The sequence below is a fragment of the Homalodisca vitripennis genome, unplaced genomic scaffold, assembly GCF_021130785.1.
Source record: "Homalodisca vitripennis isolate AUS2020 unplaced genomic scaffold, UT_GWSS_2.1 ScUCBcl_8463;HRSCAF=16586, whole genome shotgun sequence".
Classification (NCBI taxonomy): domain Eukaryota; kingdom Metazoa; phylum Arthropoda; class Insecta; order Hemiptera; family Cicadellidae; genus Homalodisca; species Homalodisca vitripennis.
Genome location: NW_025784587.1, coordinates 16,400 through 40,762, shown reverse-complemented (window position 1 = coordinate 40,762; position 24,363 = coordinate 16,400). Strand labels below are relative to the sequence as shown.

At 34.9% G+C, this 24,363-nt stretch overlaps 1 long non-coding RNA gene across 1 annotated transcript; it reads left to right on the top strand.

Moving 5' to 3' along the window:
• The first annotated feature begins 2,537 nt into the window (after positions 1–2,537).
• Positions 2,538–23,741, top strand: LOC124374446. The gene is made up of 3 exons (XR_006923559.1): positions 2,538–2,685; positions 6,324–6,448; positions 23,721–23,741. It is a non-coding gene; the product is annotated as an uncharacterized LOC124374446 (long non-coding RNA).
• The last annotated feature ends 622 nt before the right edge of the window (positions 23,742–24,363 follow it).

Below are 24,363 nucleotides of genomic sequence, written 5' to 3'. Positions count from 1 at the left end.
ACTCATCCCACGTATTGTCAAATAACTTTGTAATGTTCCATAACAACTAAAAACTAAATACTGTCTTTTCTTTTCATCCTGACACTTGTTCAACAAAAAAAGGAATACAACACCCACTACACAAATTATCTGAAGTTTCAGCAAGCAAAACATTACTAATTGTTGAATAAAGATTCCTGGATCAAAGAAATTTTGAATCAAAGCAACTAATGGAAGCCAAGGCTATTGATTGACAAGGCACAGTAGTCACAAATCACTGGATGATGCAGGTCTGACCATGCAACGCTTTTATGTACATGCTACTATGTCTAGATAACACTGGGAAAAAACAGATTTAAAAAATCACAGTACTTATTACATTTTTATCGTTATTTGTAATCACTTCCTAAAGACATATATTGTCTATCCAGAATTATGAGTTAAATAAATTAATATTGTTCAAATTACTATTAACTACTCCAGCCAAAATTTCATTAATACCATGTCTTTGTTTATATATCTGTATTTTTCAGTTGTTGAAGTTAATTAAATATGCCCAATACCTTTATTTTAAATAGTACACAAGTTATAAGCAATTCACATTATATATGAATATAATCTAAAATTACATAAAATGTTCAACAACATTTCTCCAATAAAAGAATTTATCATCAAGTGGTAGTTTTAGTAAGGATTGAAATGGAATCGTAGGGGAAGAATTCAAAATACCAAATGATAAATTTACAATAAGCTAATTGTATACAATTCCGCAGATACCGTTAAATTATTTGTTTCATACATGTTAATCATAACGTATTGTCTTATAAATGAAAATGAATCAATAAATGTGTTCCAAAGTGCTAATCTCAAGAATGGCTGGACCAATTAGATTAGGAAAAATTTCTCAAAATATTGTAAAATTTTTGAAAAAAATTGGTAATATATACTGTATGTTTTATAATCCAAATATATAATCCAAACCGCTATCAACACCTAAAACTGAAATTAGTCAAAGAGATTTAAACATTTTAATTTTAGAACAATGCTTGATTAGTAGTGTAATGGACTCAGCAAATACAAAGTTAATGTTTTACCATTACTCCAGATTGTGCCAGTGATAAATTTAAACAACTAATGCATTGGAAATACTATTTTAACACTAATATAAAATGTACCTACATGAACAAAACTGTGAATGTTTTTCACACAAAACAGTTGAAACTGGTAGGCTTCCATAACATTGTGGTATGACATTTTTACTTGAGGAAAACAGCGGAATAAACACTAACATGTTTTCAACGAACTATTCTTTCCGAGACTACACTCTGAAAAACAACAAGACTTCTATAACATATTATCATATAAACAAATATTTTAGATGATTTCATAGTGATTGCAAGTGAAAAATACACTTTGTAAGGATTTTACCCTTATAATGAAAATATATGCTTTTTGACACCTCTAAATATGTAATATTTATATGTAATGTATTTTCTTCATCGGGACAAGATAAACTCAATATGGCGGTGGAAATTAGATTACATGAGCCAGAAATAGATACTTTTTTACCTAAGTAAATTTCCAAGAGCTATATGCGTATATTTTTTTTATCAGGATAGCAAGGCATACTCAACAATGGCTCTGTAAATGAATTTTAACGGCCAGAAATAAACATTTTTTGACCTAAGTAAGCTTCTGAGTGCCACGTATGTATATATCTTTTCTTTAGTGAGACAACAAGACAAATCCTACTGTGGCATCGGAAATATATTAACAGCGGGAGTCTACACTTTTGGTTTGCAAGACCTATATATATTTTATTGGTTGAGGCCATAAGGCAAACTCAACCGGTGAATTTAAACAGCCGGAAGTAGACACCTCTTAACTGAAGTAGGCTTCTCAATCTTACATATATTTTCTTTATTGAGACTGCAAGACAAACCTAATCATGGTACTTAATTTAATTATATAATAATAATATAATATCATCCCTCATATAAGTATATGAAGGGGGATGGAATTTAATATTTTTTATTGGAGTAGGTTTCCAAGATCTATGTGTTTTGTATTATTTCTTGATCTGGGCAAAAAGGCAAACTTGCTGTGGTATCGAAAATATAATAATCATGTGAAACAGAAATTCATATACACTCGCATAACTGATTTAAGAATCAGGTGCTTAAACTCTGATTCTCTTCACCATAAATACTGAAATAATATGTACCTGATATATATGATTAGTTACATCATGTAACAGTCTTACCTGTGTTTGAAAATTGTATAGGGCTCCATCATATTACATCATGTGTGCCTTTACTGAGTAGGCTAATGACTTTGATTTTGAAGTTTGCTTGTGAAACTGAGGGTAACAGCTAATTTCAAATATATTGTGTTAAGTTTCATTGTAACTTCGTCTTTTTTTGTATCAACTTTTGGCTTTAATTTAGGCAAACTATAGACTAGCGTATACTTTAAAAATTAAGACTGCTTTATACACCTCTGTAAAAGCTTTAAGCATTTATATGTAAGTCTGACCTTGGAATATTTGTAGTATGCTTTCTATAATTCAGTTTATTTTCAGGTAAAGCAAGCATTATCAGTCTTGATAAAATATGGTTTTGTGACTTTTGAAAGAGGTAAAATACCTACAATCGCAGAATATAAATTTGTTCCTACAAAAGTCACACTTATGTTAAGATTTCCAAGGTAAGTTTGTGTCATCAGAGTTATTGCAGTTAATTATTATTGAATAGAATTTTATATACAGTATATATGAACTTAATGGGAGATCCTTTTTGTATATTTAAAGGTTTATTATTTTCCCTGGTTCAGGAAATGTTAAGCTTAAAGCTTTTAAGGACAAAATGCTTTGTTACAAAGACACTGTGTTCATTAAGACGTTTGCTGCTGAAAAAATGTGTTTCAACCGTGAATGCTAGATGTTCAAAGTTGTTTTACTTTTGTTAAATTTTCTGTAGAAATACATGGATTTCCTTTGATATATTTAAGAAATGTCTATTAAACAAAATAATTAGGCCTACTAATAATAAATCCAATTAACATTCCATAAGCATTACATTTAACAAATACTTTAACATAATAACAAAATATTATCTTACCATTTTTATTGGGTCTGTGATCAGTTAAAGACACCATCAAATTCTAAAAATACTACACATGACACTATTTACACTGTGTACAAAAAACATTTTACAGTTAAGACTTTGGTGTTTCTGCTGTGTGATAGTCCGAGGCGTAAAGCTGGCTTATCTTCGCATGCCATGCTGAAATAAATCGTGCCTTTTCTTTTTTTATTGCCAATACAAACAATGCAGTGTCTTCTTAGAGGTCTACCTCCTACACCCATTTTGAATTTTAACGAACGATGCTCTGTTGCTTTACTGTGGAATTCATCAGGTTTTAGTGAAAACAAAAGACTATCAATTATTTCTAACCTAAATTGGAAAGTGTCATCTGTTCATGTATGTTATGCTTATTATATAAAAAAGCATTTGTGGTGCACCTCTATAAAATATGAACAAATAATTTATTATACCATCTAATTGATTTCCTTTCACATGGATAGTAGCCTAGTAATTGATCTTGCCGGTCGATTCCACTCATATATTGATTATATTTGGCAATTAGTAGTGGTATTTCCTTTACCTGTCCTCTTGTTTACAGTTTCAACCCTTTTATTTTCATATGGTTTGATATGTAAAAAACAGGTCTTTTGTTGTTCCACTTGCCCACCATTATTTGCCCGTGATATTTTGCAATTGATTCTCCCTTTCTTTAGTTTTTTAGATACAACCTCTGAGGGGTTGTTAATCCTATGTAGACACAGTGTACCAGTAATATATATATTTTTCCTAGTGATACGCTATTATAACAGTTATCAACATGCACATCTTTACCTAGCCTTTCTGACAGTAAGTGCATAACAACTTTTTCCGTGTGCCAGACTCCTGACAAAGTCTCATAAATACAAGCTTTTAAGCTAAAGCCATTTGCTTATGTAAGGATGTACAGCTATATATTTCAAATATATCCCATATTTGTGTTTCTTCTGTTTTATATACTGTTGATATTTAAGACGACCTCTCCATAAAACCATGGATTCATCTAGAGAGAGATCTTTGCCTGGCAAGTAGATATGGGTTATCTTACTGTTAAAATAATCTACAACTGTCTTATTTTATCTAAACAATTTTCAGAATCTTGGTATTTTTTTAACAAAATGTAAACATTTTGGAATAAGTAGAAACCTGTCTCGTAACATAAATTGAGCATAACAAGTTTTGAATAGTTTATTGGTCTTCCAATAGTGCTTGGCATTTTGACTATTCCCATGTGACATAGAGGCCTTAAAGATTTTTGAATTCAGGTAATGTTATAATTTTTCATTTATTTATACAGGAATTAATGCTGGCACCTTAGCATTAGTTTCATTGATAGTAGACTTGAGAAAATGTTTGTCAATGATAAGATTGAAATAGTTAATTGGGGTATTGTTTCAAGGCACATGAATACGTAATCCAGTCAGTTCATTAAGTAAAACAGTTCTCATACTGGATCATCATTTCATACTAGTTGTGACAAGGAGTGTTATTTGTGTCCTCAATATGACAAATCTGATTGTTAGGGTTGGGTGGGGAGAGGCCGAGGAGAAACATGACGTAACTGATTACTCATGGACACGTCTGGGCTGCCACTCACAGTATTTAATTCTAAATCCAATATAAAATCATTGTTATCACTTGACATGTAACTGACATCACTATATACCACTGATTCAGAAGCAGAATCATAATACCTATCAATTTCAGTAATGGTAAAGTTATTTGAATCACATGGATTGTGACTGTTATTATGACTCATTTATAAAAAATTCAATAATCACAATATGGAAAAGACATGCACAGGCTACTAATAAAAGTCTTACCTTGAGACTGATTAAGGTAAGTTATGGGTCCAAGCCAAGTAATAACAGTGAAACCGGTTAGGAGATAATGCCCTGCATGAAACACCAAATGGTGTCTGCGCTACAACAACGCCAAAAAGCCAATTGTCGTTTTCAACAACAAACATGTTAAGAAAAGTTATCTATATGTGTTACCAGTATTGGAAATTGTTATATCGTAATTCAAACTAATAATTTAAGTTTTCACATCAATGGAGATTTTATGTCATGAATAAGGATTCTTCTACTGACTACTTATATAATTTATCTATTCATTGCAACAATACAGTTTTTAATATAGAATATAATATACTGAGATACTATGAATTTTGTCATACACCTTAACACATTCAAGAGATTAAACTAATATTATGAGAGCAAAATAATGATTTTATTATTATTTTGGCTTTCACTTCAGGCTTATTATTTCAAAAGATCGTATTTTTAAAGGGTGAATCTCTGTTAATAAAACTGTTAGTCATCCACAAGAGTGATGAAAATTCAATTATCATAATAAGTAACTATTGCTAAGTGCTGATTTGAAGATAATAAATTCTCATTAACCAGTGGGTCCCGTCCTATCCACGTACATAACAGGTCTCTTGTATAGCTGCATGGTTTTCGCAATATTTTCCAATAACCTTGAACAAGCTGGACACTTAAACAGCGTAAATCTTATTTTCCTGACAGGAAAACAGCTAGCAAAAACACCTGAGTTGTAAGGTTGAAGCTCAATTTTCTGGCTCCACATCACTTTCACCAGACTGTTCAGTGTCTGTATTGTGTGTCGAATGCTCTAACTGAGCATCAGATTCGTTGTCACTACCATAAATAGTAGAGTCATAAAACACACTCATTCAAATAACGATATCGAACTAAACATTGTGTTGACACTAACACGCATGCACTAACACGAAGCACTAACGGGATCGGTCTAGTGCATAGATGCTATCTAACGACTGCACTAACGCCTGTCAAGATGCCAACTAACAAAGTATGCAGGGTGGTATTCCCCTTCCCCCCACAGACATGTCTATTTATAAATCATACTGTGTTCGACTGAAAAGAATATGTCATATAGTCAGTGGAGAACTTGTTAAGTATCGGAAGGATTTATCATTTAATAAAAAAACTTTTCATTAGACCAACTATGTTTGGTAGGTTTTCATATAATAAGGGTACCTCTCATGGGTTAAAGATAATGTTTGTAAGATTTTGGAATATTATAGCCTAATGTTAACAAGATCTATCTGTGTATGTCTCAAAAAAGCATTCTACTGTAGGTAATTTCTAAGCTGCTACTATTTATGACATTTCCAGTATAGTAGGCCTATAGGTTAATTGGAGTCTATGTGAATAATAGTTTAAAGTTGACTTACAGGTATATACTCCAAATCAAGAACAGAGTGGATGAGGAATCAAGTCTGTTGCTGGAGGAGCTCTTAAGGTTTGGTTTTGACACAGCAACAAACATCATCCTAAGGGTGGCCACTAGAATTAAGGAAGGTAATAATTGTAATTTAAAACAATTTGAATTTTAATATAAGTTTTTAAATCAGGATTAAACTGTGTAACTGTGTATGGGTTATGTCAATGTCTCCCTGTTTTCTCCCATGGCTTACTAGAAGCATCATCCCAGTTAACCCATGACTGTCGGTCATTTTTCTCCATGATGGCAGGCCATTTTTTAGCGTTTCGTAGCCATACTTTAAATGTATTTTAATTAATTTTATCTTATAAACCTATATGTGTAATTTTTCAGGGGAATGTGGAGATAATTGTGGTATAAATAATTAACCCTTTGACAGCCAGACTAATTTCGCTTATTCGCATCAGAAACCGCCACGTGCATTTTGTAATGTGTCACTCAAAACTGCCACCCTCAATTGTGTCTCTAGTCGTCAAAACCGCCAAGGCCAAAATTGACAACTTCCACAGTTTTAGTAAAATTTTAATTAATCCACTAATAATTGAGATATCTGGATAATTATTTTGGTATTGAAGGCAAATAAATTCTGCACTAAATTGTGTATTATATATCAATAAAAAATTAAAATCCTATTATATTTAACTTTTTTTATTTCTTATACAATTTTTATTTTTATACCTAGAAAAAATATTTTAAAGTATTTATTACCCTAATAGCTTATGCATTTTGTTGAAGGGTACCATCTAAACAACCTTTCTTGATAATTTCAGTCTAAATAAATTTAAAATAATTTTTTTATAACACTTTTATTTAAATTATTAATTTTTTCACAAAATATGCTATAAAAAGAAAATCTGTCCTTTGACACTGGTTACATATATTGTAGTTCTAGTTACTCATTATAACAGATAAAAATATTAAATTTTAATACCCATAGTAACCGAAAAAAATAATTATAATAATAAGCCGATCATATTAGCCTTCGGCGGTTTTGAGTCCATATACACAGGCCAATCACATTGGCCCCCGGCGGTTTTGAGTCGATATGCACGGGGGGTTTTACGATCAAACTGCAGAGCCAATCTAATCGGCTCTTGGCGGTATAATGGTTATACAGACATTTTTTTAAATTTTTGATAAATGGTGGAATGGCACCTTTTAAAGTGTGATAATATAACAAATATTAGAATCTAAGAGCCAATTTATTCTTCATTTTATTTTGTTTGAGAAGAAATATAATGGTATCCAGATATCCCTGTAAGATCCACGTATAGTACGTGAAAGGCTAAATTTGTTACTAAGGGTACGATTATTTTTCAAAAATGTACAAAAAATGTAATTCTTAAAAGCAATGTTTCTAAAATACACAAAAATTTAAAGAATTAAATGTATTACAATACAATAAATAAATTAATAAACCAATTTATTTTTGAAAAGTGGTACGATGTATCTGGTGAAGTGTAATGGTGTAATAAATATTAGAAATCTAAGATAGCCATTTATTCTTAATGTTATCTAGTTTCAAAAAATATATAAACATAATGGTATCCAGGTTCTATTGAAGAAAAAATAATTTATTTAAAAAATCACAAATAGGACATGAAAGGCTAAATTTGTTACTATGGATACAAATTGGGTTTAAAATGTTATAAAAAAATATAATTTTTGCTCCATGCTTCGAAAATATCCCAAAATATAGAGAATTATGCAATAATTAATAATTATTACCTCGTATCCTGGAGATTCAGGCTCGTAGGTGCATAGTTGTAAAGTGGTGTTGAGAGGGACAGAAGTAGTATACTTTGGCCGTTGCTGGGACAACGCACCCCGAGACCGGTTCTGGGACAAACCGTGTGAGACCGAATCTGGGACAGAATTTTTTAGAGAGCGACTAAGAGTGTGAGTACGGGTAGTCAGAACCGCGCCGCGCGAATCACCGCGCATGTCCCCGCCACCGCGCAGACACCACGCGTTTTTATTTACCACAATTGTGAGTATGTATGTGTTTGTGATTTACTGATCAGATCTAAATAGACGATGTTGTTTACATGGTTTGTTCTGGAGCAGTTGGTTGTTTTGGTCTACAAGTGTGATTGTGATCTGTTGAATCTTTCGTAAACCGCTCCGAAGAGGTATGTAGTGTTTTTCTTGAGGTGATTGAGATATTTTGTAGCCGTGTGGTACATTAGGGGAAAAGGAGTAGAGGATTGCTGTCTCCAAATGTTTGTGAGAGTGAACATCATGATTGACAAGACTGTTGTTGACAATATTGCAGTGTATCTCGATGACATCAACGGCTCTGAGATTCGGTGGATTCGATGCAATTACATTTTCATTTGAGTTGAAGTAAGTTGATTCTTTTTGTAAGTTTGTTGCATCCGATTTTTCAAAACCTAAGAGATCACTAACGGTTTTATCCAAGTAGAATTTAATTGGAGAATTAATTGATATTTTGTCACCATCTTTGAAGATCTTGAAATCGTTAGAATTTACACTAAGATTCAACGATTGTATGTAATCTCTGAAACTCTTTTCAAGTTTTTCAATGGTCCAGTAACCGCATTGAAGTATCAGCGGTTTCGGAATGAAATGTATTTCCAAGTCCCAAAAATAGACTTTTGCATGTTGCAACAAGTTGTATATGTTGTTCTCAGAGTAAAATCCAACAAGAGCTATATAATACTCCGCGTTTGGATCCAAGTGGATGGGGTGTTCTAGATGGAGAGTCAATACAGACTCAGTTCCAGTTAGTTTGAGTAATGGCATGGTTGCAGTTTTTTATATACTTATAATTCTATACAAGTTTTAGATGAAGTTACTACCATCATGGAAATCTTCAAAACCTCTTTCCATATATTTTTTATTTCGTTGTTGAATTTTTTCTGCATGATGTATATCTTGCCTTCTAATTCACTCAATTGAACTTTGACAACCACATCATATGGCTCCACTGCTTTGCTCACTTGACCAATTCTCTGGTGGTTTTTCAGTAGGAAGCTGCCCCATATCTTTTCACCATTTACGGTACTAGTGGGGGCAATCTCGATCGCATTTATTATTTTTTCCGATTTTACCAAATGCGATTCCAATAATTTCTTGACTTCGGATAAATCTTGTGAGACTTTTGATACATCACTTGCAAGCTCAATTATCTCGTTAGGAGAAGGGTCTGAATTGGGTTGAGTTGGTATTGATCCAATTTCAATTTCTTCTCCAAATCTGTTGAAAATAAAACCACGGTTTCCATGCATTTTTTATTGTTCCTTATATTACGAAGAATATGTTCCCAGTCCTCACCAGCTGAATCTCGTCGTAGAACCTCCAGGCACAAATGTCCACAGATAGGAGGATCATCAAACCCCTGAATACGCTCCAATCGCCATATGAATCAAAATACAATTTCTTTTCACCACGTTTCACATAACACGTCCAGTGAGTACCACCAGATGAAAGGTCACCAAGATTTACAATACCACGTTCGATATTTGTAGGTTTGTCTGGGAGTAACTGTCGCATGAAAACACCTCTAAAACTCATTAATGTTTAATACACCTGCTAATTTTTCTATTTCACCAAGAGACAGCGGGGAAGATCTCTTTTTTTTATTCACAGACAACAGTGCATCAAGCTTCCGACCAATACGACGTTTCAACCCTCTACCCGTAGGGTCTTTTTCAATAATGGTGTCCAACTCCTCATCGACTAAACTCTTTAACCAAGGTATAAATTTTTCTCTCAGTAAAGGAGCCAACTTTCTTCTTATTAATGGAGAGATGAAGCGTTTACCTCCAGGAAACTGACGAATCCACCATTTCCATAATTTCCTTCAAAAACCCTCCTTGTTTATTAGATACGAGTTGGTTGTAACTTAGAAGCAATTGTAAACCTTTTTTGTTCTTAACAGCTCTAGAAACGGCTTTGTGTTGCTCTCCAGAAAGAAGTATACGATCACTTCCGTGAGACAGCTGTTCATTAGATAATCTGATTACTGTAGGTTTCCGTCTTTTGTACGCTATACGAAGCTTACGTTTTTGGGCTTCGGATAGCCGAACTGTATAATTATACTGACTTTCCATTCTATACGCTTTCTTATATACAAAACACTGACATGAAAACAATAATTGCTCCTACTAATGAAAAAAATAAATCATTTTTTATTTTACTTTTTTTTGTTTTTTTTTTTTTTTTGTTTTTTACAGGAATTTGATTATGTTTCGAGTAATGTCATATGAGAAATGTGCCTCAGATACAACGACAACATATGCTGTGGTGCCGCTGCTCCCCTGTGGAGATGTAATAGCTTTTACAAAATCTAATTCAATCTGAATGTCACTTCGAGATCTGTCTGTTGTTGGTTGATGTAGATGTGTGTCAATTAGAACCAAAGGTGAGTTATCAATAAATTCTTTCAGGTTTACTAACACGTTATTGTCTCCGAAGTTTATTTTTCGGAACCCTAGGTACTGATCGTACATGATCCTGTATATACCATTAGTAATATCAAAATTCTGCAATTCCTGAGGGTACCTTTCTCCATTAATTTTCACAGACACATTTTTGATGTTGCAGCTGTCAAATCTACTAGGATCTTTTGCCTGGGTGTTTGTTCTGTTTGTCTGAAGTGCGATTATAACAAATCTAGGATTGTACACATTTCTGTAAACACTTGTAATATCGAAGCTGAACGATGAACCGAACACCCCTCTTTTTGTCGATGCATTGCCATTGAAAGAAGTTGTAGACTAAAGCATCCTTGTCACTCAGATGTTTCAAACCATCAATTAACTGGATTTTGGAAGTGCTGGTATAATCGACTATGGGGACTCGTAACACAAACGACTCTATCACAATTTTTCCATCACCAGGATCCGTTGCTGTGGACCCTGCCCCTTTCCAGTGAAACAACGCATCATTATCTTCATTCCTAGTAAATGTGATTTCAAAACCTCCCTTGTACATCGGGTAACGTAGGTGGTCAAAGAACCCTAATCCTAAATGCCCAAGTGTGCCGAGTGCCTCAAACTTCCCACCTCCTGTAAACGATGATGAGAAACCACTACTTGAGAGTGTTTGTTTTTCAGTGTTACTGTAACTAACAACCCCCTTTATAGTGCTGGTGATGCCGGGGAGTTCTACTGTGTCGATCAATGTATTGTGTTTCCTCAGCTCTATTCTTGAAAACAAGAAGGCCGCGAAGTTGTCTACCAGTTTGACGGTAGAGTTAGTTTGATAATCAGATCCATCAGATTTTTGCACATACTTTCCTTGAATGTGGTACATTATGCGTGAATCATAAAATGCGTCTCCATGATCCAGTTTGAATGTTGTATTGTTGTTGGGTGCATTGAAGTTGAGCTCTGAAACTGGCATTGCAGTTCTATACTCACTTCTTGCTATAAAACCGCTCGAAAATTCAATATACAGTTTCTCCATCACTGGTTTTACCACTGATCACTGTTCTATTATATCCTCTCTTATATATAGGGTAAAAAATATTTGCTCTCATTGCTTTATATATCTGATGGGTAGATACATCCTGAAGTTCCTAACCCCATACCGAGTTTACGTTTCAACCACATTCCTCCTGTTGTTGCTAGAGGCCGACCATACGCTCATTCAAGTCAGCATCATCTGAGGTAACCCTCTCCCAAGCTTTCTTTTGTAATATTTTGTCCGCCTCCCACCTGTCTTCTGTGTTTTTATGATCCCTATACCATATATCATGCTTCTTACAAGCTTCATCGAGGGGATTAATTCCCTTATCTCCCCTAGCAAGTCTCTTGTCAAGCTGGGTGCCGGGCCCACAGTAGTTGTACGTATCAAGATTCCAGTTCTTGGGCGCATGTAACTCGAATGGTAACTTGTTAATGATGTCGTTCAAAAGCCCTTTACCTTCTATAACATGTTCAGGCAAAACAGACAAACATCTGACTAGGTACTTCAACCCTTTAGGTGTAGCAATTAGGTCTTCCATTTCATCGTGAAGGAAATCAACCACAGACAGTTTTTCATTATGAAAGTTGTTGTTCCCAGCTTCTTCCTGAGCTTGAATGTAGTGTAACCTGTCAATGAGGTCTTTGAAGTTCTTTATGTACTTATATTCGACCGGACTTTCATTGTAAACCTTTAACCCTGAACCAATTGTTGCCACTTTTCCATTCACCAACTCATCCCAAATAGGTTTTATCATATGTTTCCACTTTAGTCCTTGACTTGATTTGGGACGATTACTTTTGGGATTGTTTCTTTGGAAAAGCGAGTTTGTCCTCACCAACATGTCCTTGTAAGAGTTCCAGTCTTCATCGGTGTACAGATCCTTCTCTACTATATTGTTTTTCGTCAACAATCTCCAAAGACCCTCAGTCCCTTTGTATTTCTTTTGAGAGCTGACTAATATAATATCATCATAATCAAATGTAATCGGTTCGGAACCGATCATCGGCTGCTCTAGATTTTCATCGTACCAAATACCAAACTGTTTGTCGTTGGATTTTGGAAGGTATCGGGCTCCTAGAGAACCAAGTGTTACTACTTTAGAATCCATCAACTGTTTCATCGATTGCTCTTGAGGTTGTACTTCTGGCTCATCATCGTAATCTACATCCTCAAACGTTCGACGATCTGATGCTTGAGGTTGAAATCTTACCAACTGTTTCATACGGTTTTGACTACGTATCTTTTGTGTTTCCAATTCTCTATGTTGTTGTTCCCTAATGGCTCTGGTGATTGGTTCGTACTTTTTCTCATTTTCACGAACATCTTCTAACTCTTTGAAATGGGTCTGAGCAAACTCACTTTGTAATTTCCGGTTTAACTCATCCAACTTTCTAGCTTTAGAAACAGTGAGCGGATCGATCATGTGTTATTGATATGTTACGATTGGTAGACGTCTCATTAGCATTTGATGATATAGTATTTTTGTTTGAGAAGTTTTTTAATTCATCCTGTTCAGCACGTTTGAACTTTGCAGCCAAGACAGTCTGAATTTTTTCAAGTCGCCTTGCTTCTTTTGCATCTAGTTTATTCGCCATGTTGTATACTTATAGTAATAGATACAGCGTTATTCTTCAAATCTTTCAAGTCACGTTTACACTAGAACGTCAAATTACGTTTATGAACGTCAAATTACGTTTATACTTAAACGTCAAATTACGTTTATGAACGTTAAATTATGTTTATACTTAAACGTCAAATAACGTTTATGAACGTTAAATTACGTTTATACTTAAACGTCAAATTACGTTTATGAACGTTAAATTACGTTTATACTTAAACGTCAAATTACGTTTATGAACGTTAAATAACGTTTATGAACGTTAAATTACGTTTATACTTAAACGTCAAATTACGTTTATACTTAAACGTCAAATTACGTTTATGAACGTTAAATAACGTTTATGAACGTTAAATTACGTTTTATACTTAAACGTCAAATTACGTTTATACTTGAACGTCAAATTACGTTTATGAACGTCAAATTACGTTTATACTTAAACGTCAAATTACGTTTATACTGGTACGTTGTACAGCGAAGTATTATTCAACACTTAGTTTCCTTTTTAAATTGCACATGTATTTTCCTTTTTTGTGGTTTAGCTGTTGTATTAATAGATATGAACCCATGAGGTGTTTTCCAGCACTCAAAACAGAGAGCCTCAAATTGGTTGAAAGTCATGTCAGAACCTACAAAGTCCTGGAACACTCTCTTTGTATAGTACTTGTTCATTGTAAACAGACACAACAGATTAACATTGTTTCGTATGACCTGCATATCAACTCGACCATAGCTCTGACCTCAGGTAGACACAAGAAATCCCTTTATGACGTCCTCTAATGAAATAGTCTTTGATTTTAGTTTGCTCTTCTAGGAGGCAGTCATCAAATACCACAAGTGAGTTTGGTTTGCAGTCATCGATAGAAATGAGATCTTGACAGGACGAATAGAAAAACGCTATTTGTCTTCTAAGGTTTTTTTCTAATCTACTGTATTGTTCACGCAGATCTACATATGCAGGTTGTTCTATTGAACGACTGAAACACGTATAGATTCTTGAACGGAACTCCATCTTTGTTGTAAATGAAATTCAATAACAAGTTCGTTTTACCACTCCCAGACGGTCCTACAATAAGACACCGTAACGGTCTAGGTAAAAATTGGTCTTCGAATTTATCTTTGCAATACACTTGAATTTCCATAGTATGTTCTCTTACATACATTTACAATTTAACAGTTTTCGCATATTCTATAATGACCCCATGCTAGGGTTCGGATATTGTCTTCGAGTACGAAACGCTTGTCGTCCTTTGATGAAAGTACCACTTTATGGTGTTCTAACGCTGTAGAGATTGTGTGCTTGACTCCGAATTGTATTCATCGTTTTGTAGTGCTCGATGTTACTAAACAAACAGTCTTTATAGTTGCTAAAGGTAATTTCATTTTCAACTACAGCTTTTTTCACGCCCTTAGACCTCTTTATGAAATGGTTGTCTTCTATATTGCTCGCATACATCTTGGATCGTAGTCCTACAAACTCTCGCATGATTCGACCATTAAGTTCATCTTTCATTTTACCCAGAACTTTTTTGTTTACCTGGGAAAGCCCATATTGGTTGGGGTTGGGGTAGTCACTTGTATCAAATAATCCAATTAAATGTTTCATGTCTTCATAGAAGTTTTTCGTTTTGATGTCATATATCAGGGAATCGGTATCGGTGTACACCATTTTTATATTAGATCCATACTTCTCTTTCATTACATTGTAGTGGAAATCATACATCAGTGTCTTTGATATGTCCTAGAATACTCATACCTACGTAAATAGGTTTATTTAACAAAAGTTTTTTCTTACTAAAATGTACAGCAACTAGGTTTTCTGTAAAGATGGTTCGACTCTTAAAGTTCGGTTTGCTAACCCATCTTTCCACTAATTTGGACTTAGTACCCAAACGAATGTCCACACGATTTCTCATATTTTCCATAGTTTTTCCAAAAACTGAGTTGTTCATTAATTTGAAAAAGTCTTTCTCAAAATCATTTTTCGCCTTTGTACGCTCCATGGTATTCAGATTAATGTACGGTTGCAACCAATTGCTTTGACTGAAACTAAGAACTCTATGAACATGTTTTAGTTTCATACCCAGACTCAAATAAAGCTTTAAATTTTTGTAGTGTACGACATACTTTTCTTTGCTGTAGAGAGTTGTCAGAAGCTTTGCCATTTTCGATCCTGGTGGGACTCTACGTTCTGGAGCGAGAGGTAGATCAGAGTGTACGTTGTGTAGTTCTTCAGGATATTCCAAATCAACTTCTAATATGTAGCCTGTGGGTGAATCGTCACTAACTTTCATTACATCGATGTCTGTACTGCTCCACTGAAAGTTTGCATATGGTAGTTTTACAGACATTGCCCACCCATACAGGTTGTTTGCATCCAAGTACATGAGGTAGTTATTTGGTTTCGATTTGTCGTAGTCTTTCATGTAGGGATTGTTTGCCTTCGCATATCGATGAGAACACTGTGAAATACCACCACGAATACCTTTTTCAACCATGAGTACCATATCGATGTCAGTCAATAGGGACAGTTCAACTTTAGTAATTTTTAGCATTGCGTTCCAAGCCAACCCAGGTGCTGTGAAATACCATGCAGGATCTAATTTGTATGTATTGAGACATACATCCCTGAAGTTTTCCATAACATCTGCAAGCAGCAAGACATCGTTTTCGTTATATAGCATTGTATATTCTTTCATGTTCTGAATGTTAAAGGCGGTCCATACATCGCACGCATGTTTGTAATCTTCATTTGTTATGTGTTGTTTATTCAGTCTATTGTAAAATTCTTCTTGACTAGGTAGTGATGTTTCACTATATTTTTCTATACTGTCCATGTAGTCGTAAGGGTACACTCCTTTTCGTAGCAATAAATTGAGGTCCTTACCATTGTAATACGTTGAGATGTGTTTGAATTGAGATCTAGTCAGATTCTTTGCCAACCTATCGAGACTTTGTGACATGAACTTGAATGAATCGATGAATCGTAGTTCAATTCCACCTTCCACACTGACCGTAAAGGAAATGTACCGCTCCTCGTTGTTGGGTATCAATGATATGCGATTTTGGAACTTACCAAACTCTTTAATGAAAAGGTGAGTATCATAACCTGCTAAATTATGAATGAAAACAGGAATGAACCTAGGTTTTTTGAAATTGATGTTACACTTGTTGTGAGCTGCTCCTCTAAACAAACCCGTCAAATGGTTATGGTCTCTAACACACGATCATCACCAAGAAAATTTCCACAGATATGACACGTAGTAGTAGATTCAAACATTTCCTGTTGCTCTTTTGTCATCAACTGCATGGGGACTATTGCTTCACTCTTGTAAAGTTCATTAATCCTTATCGACTCCTCAATAAATGATTTTACAAATACATGTGCAGCATCGTCTCCAAAGTATTTAATCGGTGGTTTGGAAAAGCCGTCTTCTGACACCCCATACATACAGAAAGAAATGGCATTATGTTTCTGATATTTAATAGTGAACGACTGGTGATTACCATTACAATCCACTTTACACGGTTGACATGTTTGAAATAGGTGCTAGACAGCATTCAAAGATCTGCGTAATACACAAAGGGCACTCTCATTGAGCAATTGAAATCTTTAAATCTAATTACAGTTCCTGGCTCTGGTAGTTCCAATTTCACAGCATCGTGTGTGTTACAGTCTTCTCTATGCTTGATGAGTAAATCCTCTCTCGTAAAGTGTTGTAAACACCTATTGCATATCCACATCTTATGTCCATTTTCGTGAGATCTGTGAACTAACCAAACGGGACATATCTTTGATCCAGCAGTAGTGAGTGTTTGTTTTTTCTCTGATAAACAGTAGATTAACATGTTTTTCCATCTCGTTATCAGTTATTCTCAGCGGGAATATATCGAACTTGTCATCATAAGCATAGACATTAACAGAAATTCCACTACGTCTTTCAAACTTTGCTATATCATCAAGTTTCATGGGGTATTCCGCAAGTTGCTAGTGCATGAAGCAGCTCTCGTTTGAAAGGTTCGTAATTGCTGATTCTTTCTGGATGGAACCTTAACTGGATGTAAAGCTGCCAGAATAGACCACATAAAACATTTCTGATCTTCGTTTTTTACATTAATAACAGCCTTTTATGGATTGAATCTGTTTTGGTAGAACCACATAGCTAGATCCGTGAAAAGGAACGTATCGGTTGACTCTGATCTCCAAGTCTTTCACACTTTTTAGTGACCATTGAGAACCGTTTGCCTCAAACTCCTCCATCTCAACCAACATCTTAAGTTTTGCTGAGTTATAATAGTCAGACAGAGACGTTGTCGAGTAAAGAATTTCATTTTTCGTTTTAAAGTTCATGACTTGAGTCACCTCCACTATCGTTTATTATTTTCTTGAATTCAGCATGATAAACTATGTTTACCTTAAGATTTTTTTCTTTTACAGCTTCCTGAAGTTTTTCAACAACGAGTGGTTTGCATATCTCAAGAAACATTTTTGGATCTTTGATCCCACGTTTGTTCATAATCACATACGTTTTCAATCTTCCCGTGAATGCCGACTGGACTTCTGATATTTCATCAAGTATCGTCTGTGACTCCTCTGGAGTACGTACCGGAACCAGATGAGGTGTTGAAGGTGATTCTGTTTCAGAGAGAAGCTGTCTTTCTTCCATGGTAGGGCTAATCGAATTCTCACTATTAATTGTACTAGTCGGTGTCTCATTAATAATCTTTTTCACACCTGTAGGAATCTTTTGTGGTCTAGTCGGTTTTCGGATCATCGCTTCAAGAGCTATGTCATTTGTATTGACCTTCTGGTACTTGTTTGACTTCCCTTGGTCGTTTTGGGTATTTCTTTACCAGCATGTTGATGTCTGGAGTGGGTGCCGGCAATCTTGGTGTCAGTCTCGTAATGGGTAATATTTCACTCCTGTATCGAGGACCTTCATGAAGTGCTGACAAACGGATATGGACGTTTCGATTGTTTGTGACGGTTCCAGTTGGATGACTCTATTGGTGTTTCACAAATCCAACACATTTTACTTTTAGGAGCTGGTTTTGATTTCCATCTTTTTCAGACGTTCGTTATATGTCATACCATGCTGGTTTTTGGCACATTTCTGAGATTTTTGGTGCCGAGCCATGTTGGAAACCGTTATTTCCTTACTGCATTTTGGACATGGTTTCTTCTGGGGTTTTATTTGAGCACGTACATCGGTCGGACTAAGCACGTTGTATGTTGGACTCTCTGGGATATGTAGTGGTGAATGGTATACAGGACTATATGGTATATGCAGTGAATAGTCTGACTTATCCGAAACTTCAAATGGTGGTGGACCAAGTATTGATATAATTTTCGATGAATCGGGGTGTATCCTTTTTACTGGTGGTTCAAACTTTGGAGCGTCAGCTGCAGATGGACCAATTATAGCTCTAATTTTGGAATAGAAATCTGGAGTGTCTAACATAGACAAATCAAAATCAGCAATCGCGTCTTGTTCTTCAGGTCTGAGATTTGAATAGGACTCTGGCAACATAGACATATCAAAATCAGCAATCACGTTCTGGAATTGATTGTCACTCACAGCATCAGCGTAGTTTTCCAACATAGACATATCAAAACCGGTGAGTTTGTCTGTCTAACGTGGACATGCATTTCTTTGTTTTTTTATGGCGGGACATGGAGGAGTTCCTGACTTCAGCACCACACCTTGAACATACTTGTTTCATCGAAGGAGGTTTTTCATTGAATCCGTTGGAAGAAGCGTAAGCTGGTGGATTTGACGCTGACATACACTTCTTTGTTTTTTGGTGGCGGGATAGGTTTAGATGCAGTAACCTCTGCTCCACAATTCGGACATTTCTTCACTGATGATCTTCGAAGACCATCCGTAGCATTGAGAAATGCTGTTTGCTTGCTAGCAGGAGAAAACGCCATTATTACAGAGCTGGCTACTCTCTTACTGTAATGGGCGATTGACGATGGAAAAGGATGAGGTATGGATACACTTCTTTGTTTTTTGGTGGCGGGATAGGTTAGATGCAGTAACCTCTTCTCCACAATTCGAACATTTCTTGACTGATGATCTTCGAAGACCATCCGTAGCATTGAGAAATGCTGTTTGCTTGCTAGCAGGAGAAAACACCATTATTATAGAGCTGGCTACTCTCTTATTGTATGGGCGATTGACGATGGAAAAGGATGAGGTATGGATGGATGAGAATAGGAAGAGGAGTAGGAAGAGGGTGGGTGTGTGGGATGAGTGGAAGGAAGGATGAGAGCATTATTAATACATTTGACTCTGAACTAGAACATAGTTTTTTGTAACTCTTTTTCATAAAACGATCCTATTATTTCCTCACCAGACTGGTCTGCTATTTTGTAGGTAACAGGGCAAGTTTTGTTGACGGCCACAATCCGAAAAATTTCTCTTGTCCAATTTCTGCGGTATTTATTTCCAAATACATCTTTCTTTATAGTAATTCTTACCAACGGTCTCCAACCGAAAGTCTGGGTCTGAATACTAGACATCGTCCAGTGTTTGCGTACATGTTTCTTAAAGTTTGTTCATTGCTTGAATTCACTTCTGATGGGCTCATCTTTATAGTGCTATGAAATTTACTGTTATATTGACGTAGAAGCTTCTGTAAATGTGACACCCATCTAAAAGAGTTTTGAATTTCAAAGTGTACTTTCATTTTTTCATTGAGAGTTCTATGGAAACGCTCTATAATGGCACTTTTTTCCTCATTTTCAGTATGGTATAACTTTATTTGATTTTTGTGTAAAAACTCTCTAAATTCCTTATTAACAAATTCTCGTCCTTTATCCGTGTGAAGAAGGTTCGGGGGTTTTGTGACCAACCAATTTTCGCTCTTCTTAATATTTTACCAAACGATTTAGTAACCTCTTGTGAGCTTTTAGTTTTTAATGGTTCTGACCACGCATATTTTGAAAACGTATCAATTACATTAAGTATGTATCTGAATCCATCATTTTCACTTTGAAAAACCTAAATCATTACAACAAGGTCTGCAGCCCACAAATCATCAATACCCAAAGTTTACAATTTTTTCTCTTAGGGAATCGCTTAACCACAGGTTTATGAACCTCTAATGCTCGAAGCATGGATTTCTTTCCGACTTTTCTGCTTCATTAATTCCTGATAATATCCACAATACACTTACATTATACCAAACTAGTAATTTATAAGGTGCGGTGTCTCGCGCGGCGCGGCGGTGACTGGACAGTGACGAGGCGCGTAACAGATTGTTTTGTATACTTATAGAAACAACACGGCGGTGTCTCACACGGCGCGGTGGGTGGTGACGGTTCAACAGTCGCGCGGCGCGGTTGATGACGAGGCGCGTGCCAATTGCTTGGCGGGTGACGATGACGGTTCAACAGTCGCGCGGCGCGGTGATGACGAGGCGCGTGCCGATTGCTTGCATACTTACAGTAACAACGCGTGGTGTCGGTGGCGGGACAGCGATGACATGCGTGGTGATTCGCGCGGCGCGGTTTCTGACTACCCGTACTCACACTCTTAGTCGCTCTCTAAAAAATTCTGTCCCAGATTCGGTCTCACACGGTTTTGTCCCAGAACCGGTCTCGGGTGCGTTGTCCCAGCAACGGCCAAAGTATACTACTGGACAGATTTCGAGAAGTCAAAAGTTTCTTCTTTTATAAAATTGAGATATGGCAATATTTCAACTGATTATGTTAACTTTACAATAAATAAATACTAACTTTGAACTTGTGCTGAAATATTGGCTTAGTTTGGGGTTCTATGAAGCATAAAGGGAACTTAGGTTGTCTGAGTCTAAAAGGTCAACAAGTGGAATGTCACATGACATCAGCAAAATTTTGGTACAGTACATTACTGAAATGAGAGCCTAAAACAAATAATAAACCCACAAAACAAATAAAAACAAGCAATAAAACAATATAATGAACCATGCCCATGATATATCTCTAATAAATTGCTACTCCCCAAACTCTTTCCACTGCATACACAATAGCCCTAGGTTGACCTAGGCATACTAATTACAAACATATCACATATAAAGCCATAAAAATACTAATAAAAACGCTACATATTGATATAAAAAGATAAATAATACTCGTTTAAAACTACACTATCTTGTGAAATATATACTTATGGCAACTAAACCAAAACAGACTCACTGGATTCAAAAACTGTCACCAAACAGCAAAACAAATTTCAACCTTCGAAATTCCCAATTTTTCTGTTTGAAGTGGTATATAATTAATGGTGCTAGTGTTGACTTATTTATTATATGAAGTATTAAAACGGGTGCTTATCAGATCAATATTTTAATGTTGACCACCACTACAGGATTGATTTGGATCAACACCAGTTTAAGAGTTGACAGATTTCTTCACCCTTTCCAAAGAATCAATCACCCACGATTTACAAAATTTTGAATTTTCTATTCAATGTATAAATTTCATTAAAAAAATTAACTGTAGTGTATGTATAAATAATAATAATATTATAAATTAATATGTTTACGTATAAAATCTACATCACAATAAAATATGACATAAAAATAATCCAAAAACAGACAAACTGTAGGAAATTTAGTTGTGAATACAAAAATATATTTATTGTTATGGGGTTCAGAAAAAAATGGTAATGACATATTTATTGAAAAAAGTGCAAAGTGGTAATTGTTTTACCCATTTTGTTGCTAAGCAAAAACAATAAAATAAACATAAAATTACTGATTTTTTATGCAAAGTAATGTGGATTTCTTTACCTTTTTATGATGTTAGCTGTACAAAGAACAGTGTAGAAGTCAAGTGTCAAGTTTTTTGCTTCAAAATTAACAATAAAGAAAACAAAATGAAACAAATTTTACAGTCGGTCACGTCAGATTCCATTAGTATGGCCAGAATATCACTTGAGCTGCAAGGATCTCCTATTTTAAGTATTATAATTAACAGTATACAATAAAAAATGTGTGTGCAATCATAATAAAAAAAACCTTATGAAAAAAATTTTTGTTTAAAAAATAACAACCTCTACTGCACTAAAGTTAAGAACAAAATCACACCTTGGGAAATAACACACATGACAATGAGAAAAAGAATTTTAAAATATCAAAGGCTTTCGATCAATGTATAGTTTAAAAGTTTTGTGACTGGTAATTCATGCTTTTGGCTGTCAACAACCAAATGAATCAATTGACATATTATCTAGGGTTAATAATAATGGTTTAAATCTTTGAGTCAATAATAAACAAGAAACATACTGAACATAGACAATAATTAGAGTATGAAGATTCAACCATTCATTATTCAAAACTTTCTGACTGAACGATTTCATGGAAACAACTAAACAAAATTATTTACCATGGTAACGACAAAAAGTATTTAATTTAGAAATATATATATTATTAAACATGTGGTCTTAATAAGGTGGGCTGGTCGTTACCTAGGAGTATAAACATCCAGTAGTAAATATGTATAATATTATGGTTTTAAATTAAAAGACGTCTTGAGGCTAGATGTATTATAATTGTTGTTATTTATTAATATGTGCATTAAGACATTTTTATAGGTTATAGAACATAAATTTGGAAAAAAGAAAAAAATATAAATGAAAATCCTCCAAATTAGGTTATATTAAAATTGTTTTACTTACTAAGTGCATTGGACACATCTAACAATAATTAATTCATATCAAAAATATGTTTTATAAGAAAACAATTTATAACATAATAAATGTAGTACTAATATGTACTAACTGACCTTAGCTTTTCTCAAAATAATATAACTAGCAATAATTATATTTGCTATAATAATGATACAAAAATTACTTTATTTATGAAACAAGGATTTTCAAGTTTTCAACTAAGATCTTTATATTTTTAAACACCCTTCCCAAAAATGTCTAATGGTCTAATGACCAACATATCTTTTTTCTGTATCTATCTTCAAGGAAGTTATCATAAGAGGGTGTAACTCAGATGTTAAAAAAAATTATCCTACCCCAAAACTGATTTGGAGTACTACCAATATACACTTTACTGTATTGCTTCACATGTCGCCAATACGTAACACTAATCCCTCCTATCCAAGGTGACCTCCCCAAGACACTGGCCAATTACTATGATGTCTAAGGCTTTATAGTATACTTAAATTTGATGTGATGTCTCTATATTGCATCAAAACCTAAATAAAATTTTGAAGTGAAATCACTTTCAAATTGAAAATCATTGAGCCATTGCTAGATCTAGATAATAATAACACCTTTGCTTCCACACGTTTGTAGAGAAGATGTCACTGAACGGAGGACCTTCCATACCTGCGAGACAAGATTCAAAGTGCTAGTGCAGATGCAGTATATTATGCGCTGCCCCACCCACCTGTGGATGAGGAAGGAGATGTGGTGCCTATGCTGGGAGTCGCAGAGCCAGAGCTGTTCTTGCCACCACAGCTCAATATGAAACGGTCTCTCATTGTTACTACTACAAGGCTTGGGAGGAAGAGGACCCTGGTGACAAGGGCATCTAATTGGCGCATCAACTTCGACCCCGCTTTCATCAGGATGCTAGGTGGGTCGTATTGGTGTGTGGCAAGTTTCTTTCACCACAGCCAGAGAAAAGAGCAAAAATATAAAACAGCAAACAAACTTAAAAGTATTTTTCATACATATGATAAAGCATTACATTTAAAGTAGGATAAGATCCTACAAATGTTTATATTACCAAAAAATTTATGTTAAAAAAAAAATCATACAACTTGCAAGAAAATGGAAGCTTGGTGTCCGGCTCAAACAGAATTCCTTGGATGAACCAAAAACCAGATGAGTTCACTGCAGGATATAATGCTTTTATCCTTTTCTGGTGATAGTTAATTATAGTGTGCTGGAAGAGGAATTGGTAAATGTTGTGTAACTGACGGCCAACCTCACC